We start from the raw sequence: 4,762 nt of genomic DNA, 5'->3' as shown, positions 1-4,762 counted from the left end.
CTAAATGAAAATCGAAATGAAGAAGGACCCAGTAGTGAGCTAGCTGAGGAATGAAAACTTAGACTTAGGAGCCAAACTGTGAGCAAGACAGAATTCTAAATGAAAATTGAAATGAAGAAGGACCCAGTAGTGAACCTAAGTCTTGTTGCCAGCAAAGGGCCAGGTGATGGGAGTGGTTGGGTGGAGGAGGCAGGAGACTGTGAGAGAATCTTGTGACGGCGGTCTGGGCTGGAACTCTCAGGGAAGGCACCATGGAGGATGTGGCCCAACAGGCTTATGAAAGATGGAGGATATGAGAAAAAAAAATGTAACTTTTATTGAGAAGCTGCCATGGGCCATATATAGTGACAGGAGAGGCTGGGAGGCCCACGTGCTCTTGTGACCATGAGCACAGCCTCTGGAGTCAGACTGACGGGGGTCAGAGGTAGTTCCGCCACTACCTGGCTAAGAGCAAGGCACTTTCCCTCCCTCTGCCTGAGTCTCCTGAGACAGAGTTACTCACGGAATCCACCTTATAATGGGCTGGGAGGGAAGAGCAAATGGCATCATCTTTTAAGTTCTCGGCGCAGAGTAATGCATTGATCTGAGTGGTACTATCATCAGTAGTCCTGCTTTGTTGCCTCCTTTCCAGGATAAGAGAGCAGAGATCTCAGAGTTGAGCAGAAAGAACAGGAATGTAGGCACCCAGGTCATCCCCACTCCCTCCTCGTGACCTTGGACAAATTTGTTAACCCCTGATCCCCAAACTATGACACATCCAACACTGTAACTAACACCAAACAGATGCTAAGTAAATATCAGTGCACACCCAATCCTGCCCCTGAATGTACCTACTTGAGCTAACTTCCTATGGTTCCACAATATGCCACTAGGACACAGAGTGCCTCTGAGCCCCAACCTGGAGGCCCCAGATTGGTCCTCTCTTAATGTTGTCACCAGTGTGGAGCTGTGATGGGAGCTGAGCATGTGTGAAGGAGCCAGACACGCCTGGGGGCGGGGCTCAGCTTGACCTTGCTGGGTGGCCTCAGGCAAGTGCCTCAACCTCTCTGAGTCACTGTCTGCTCTATGGGAGTAATGTCAATCATGTGGCGCTGTTGTGGGAATGAAATGTGACAATGGCTTTTAAGAGAATTCCAGGTCCAGTAGGAATTTAAGGGGGCGGGGGGCAGTTTAGGTGTAAGGATGTTTGGCACATAGTAGGTTCTCTCTACATGTTGGTGAATCATCCTGGGCTGGGGTCTCCATGCCAGCTTTGAACATGGAGTCAAAGGAAAATGATTGAGAGCAGTTAACAGTGATCAGGCACCTGTTTAGAATGTAGGTGTTTTCCTCCCATGATAACATGCTGCCCCCTATATGCAGATGCAGGCAGCACAGGAGGATGTGCTAAATCCCTGCCTTAGACTTGCTGCCAACCGCGGCTCGGTCCCTTCTCAGCTGCACTCCTAATCATTCATTCATTCACTCGTTCATTTAAACGAATACTTATTGGGAGCTAAGTATGTGTTCTAGGATAAGTGAACAGAACAGGTGAAAATTGTGCCCCTAATAGAGGCCATGTTCTGTGGGGGAAGTCAGAAACTAAACAAAAAAAATATAAAGACAAGACAGTGATTAAATGCCACGAGGGGAAACAAACAAACAAAAAAGGCGGGATAAGATGATGGGGAATTCTGGGTAGGGTGGGATGGAGTGCGGTGGGGCAGGGTGGAGGCTATGCTACAATTTAATCATGATGGTGAGGTCAGGACCATTGAGAGATGACTCTGAGCAAAGACTTGAAGGATGTGAGTGTGTGAGCCATACACAAGGAAAATCATCTGAAGTAGAGGGAACAGTATGTGCAAAGCCTTGAGGTGGGAACCTGTGTAGAAGGATGCAGCCAGGAGGTCAGTGTCACTGACCTGGAGGAGCAAGGAGAGATGTTAGGGCAGGTGGTCCTGAGGGCCCTGGAGACTAATATAAAGACTTGAGAGTTTGTTCTATGAGACAGGTGAAGCCACTGAAGGACTGGCTGCTGTGTCAGTACTGGACGTTGGGGAGTGATGGGGAAAGCCTTGAGGGCCCCATGGGGCCATTCAGATCTAGCATATGTGCATGGAAAACTGTTTCACATCATCCCTGGCTTTGAGGTGGCCTTTCTTTTCACCAGCCTCCCTCACCCCTAAGCAGAGACTTGAGACTTTATACTATAAATTCTGAGCATCTGGGGCCTCCTCACAGGCTTAAAACAGCAGCTGATGAGGCAGGTGTGAGTTTCAGGCCTGGAAGGGAATGTGGTGATAAGAACACTTGCTTAAATTAAGGCCTGACAAAGCTCCCCAGTAGGATTGGCTCCTAGCCCTGGGTCAGTGGGGCTGGCCTAGAGCCTTCGAGGGGCAGGACTCAGAGAGTGAAGGACCCACACTGATCCTTCTCATTGTCATCCGTGTCCCCTGGGCATCGCCAGCAGTCCCAGCTGAGGACAGCCCAGAATAACAGCCAGGATTTCCCCTGAAGCCTTGAAGCAGCCACTGACCAGGCCAGGCCAGGCATGGGCTGGACAGGAAAGGAGGCCATGGCTAGGGCAGCCACCTCACATCAGGCCTAGTGGTAACTGGGCTCTGCTCCCCAGGCATGTAGCAGAGTGGATTCTGGTTGTGCATCTCTGGGGGGGTCTCTTCAGTGTCTCCCAAGGGCATGAGTGCGGAGGGCATTTTTTGGCCTCCTCCCTAGCCCCCAGCCCATCTCCCCAGACATCTGGCCTCCTGCTCATTTTGCAGGTCATCTGCTCTCCAGTGCCTTTGCAAGCTAGAGAGCCCATATTGTGGGGGCTTTTACTTAAGGCACTTGGACATGTTTCTAGGGTCTCCCCATGGGCATGTGACCACATCGGGGCTGAAATATTCCTTTTGGATCTTTGGATCTGATATTTTATCTTTGCCAGGCCCTGTAGGCATGCTGGGGTCTCAGCCAGTGATGTCCCTGCTAAATGTTTAATGGCCATCTCCTCGAATCAAAGCCCCGATCTGTAGTATTTGCCAGTTTCTGTGGTGTAAACACTCCCATGGCCGATTATAAGCTACTAATGTGACATTGCCCAACATAGAGTTAGAAAGAAATGTTCATGGTGGACTCTTGCACGATGAGAACCGGCTTCAGCACAGCACCAGGGCTGCCATGTCTACCTCGCCGGCTTCCGGGATGTACAGCTATCTGTGCCTGAGGCAAGATCACCTTGAACGCCACACAAGCCACCTTCTTATGGATAAGTCATAAGTGGCTACCCATAGGCCAATAAGCCTTTGAAAACTCTTAGACGATGGTGGCTCTGACAGCCGGGGGTTGGGGACTGGGAAGCGTCTTCCAGGAGAGGACTGGGAAGGGTCAGTGAGGGACACTGTTCAGAGGGCAGGCCCAGACTGGAGCTAAAAGGGAAAAGAAAGAGACTCATTCCAAGATCTTGGTGTATTTAGTTCCACTCTTAATTTTCTGCGTGGGGGTGTTTATTTGCCCGTTTGGGATCGTTTTCGTGTGTAAAATGTTGCATTCTCCCTTCTCAAGCATTTTACAAACCAACACAAGCCCCTTCCTGTGTTACTGCAAATGTTGCCTTTAAGCCTCATACACTGCAGGTGGATGGGAAGTAATGCAGCCACTTTGGAAAACTGGCCATTTTTCAACAAGTCGAACATAAAGTCACCCTGTGACCCAGCAATGCCACTTCTAGGAATCTACCTAACATATAGGCACACAATGATTTTCATGACTGTTGATATCAACATCATTCGTAATGGCCCCAAAGTGGAAATGACCCATCAGTTGGTGAATGGATAAACGGAGATGTGGTCCACCCACATAATAGAATGCTATTTAGCAACAGAAAGGAATGAGGTACCGATATACACAGCGATGTGGATGAACCTCAAAAACATTATGCAAAGTGAAAACAGCCAGGTGCTCTCTCCGATTCAATTTGTATTGAATGTCCAGAAAAGGCCAACTATAGCAATAGAAAGTAGATTAGTGGTTGCCTGGGGCTGAGGATGTGAACAGTGAGTGACTGCAAATGGGCATGAATTGTCATTTGGGGGTGATGGATATTGTGGTGATAGTTGCAAAACTCTGTAAATGTATCAAAAATCATCAAATTGTATACTTACAAGGGGTGAGTCTTACGGTTGGCATAGAAATTACACCGCAATATAGCTGTTTAAAAATATTTCCTAAACACCATTTCAATGGATTCATAACAGTCTTTCAAGTTAGATGTGCTATAATTTATTTAACATTTGCTATTTATTGATTACTTGGTTTGTTGTCTTTTTTTTTGGTGCTACAAGCAACACAGTGATGAGATTTTCTGATTTAGAATTACTTCCTCAAAGTTGTGTTCCAAAAGAAGGCTTTTTGGGTCCAAAAGCCCTTTCCTAATTTGCGTGGTCAAACTGTGGAGCCAATTGCTCCCTGCAAAAGAAAAAACATGCTATTCTATGGTATTAGAGGTCAGGTTAGGGGTTGCCCTTGGGAGAACAGTAACGAGAAGGAAGCATGAGGGAGGGTCGAGAGGGCTGGTAATGCTCTGTTTATTTTTTCAGCTGAGATATGATTTACATACAGTAAAATGTCCAGTCTCAATTGTACGGCTGGATGAATATTTACCTGTAATATACTTTGAAGCCATCAGCCCAATCAAGATAGAGGACACACTCATTGTCCCCGAAATTTCCCTTATGCCCCTCCCCAACCAAAAGCTAACAGCCCCTCCGACCTCCATCACCAT

At 47.8% G+C, this 4,762-nt stretch overlaps 1 protein-coding gene across 1 annotated transcript in view; it reads left to right on the top strand.

Moving 5' to 3' along the window:
* MYO18B (myosin XVIIIB) overlaps positions 1–4,762 on the top strand; it is a 270,882-nt gene that overhangs the window by 14,474 nt on the left and 251,646 nt on the right. The gene's annotated exons all lie outside the window — the stretch shown is intronic.

Source organism: Pteropus vampyrus, unplaced genomic scaffold (genome assembly GCF_000151845.1).
Source record: "Pteropus vampyrus isolate Shadow unplaced genomic scaffold, Pvam_2.0 Scaffold251, whole genome shotgun sequence".
NCBI lineage: Eukaryota > Metazoa > Chordata > Mammalia > Chiroptera > Pteropodidae > Pteropus > Pteropus vampyrus.
Note: the sequence above shows the minus strand (reverse complement) of the source record. Positions and strands in the feature narration are given on the sequence as shown.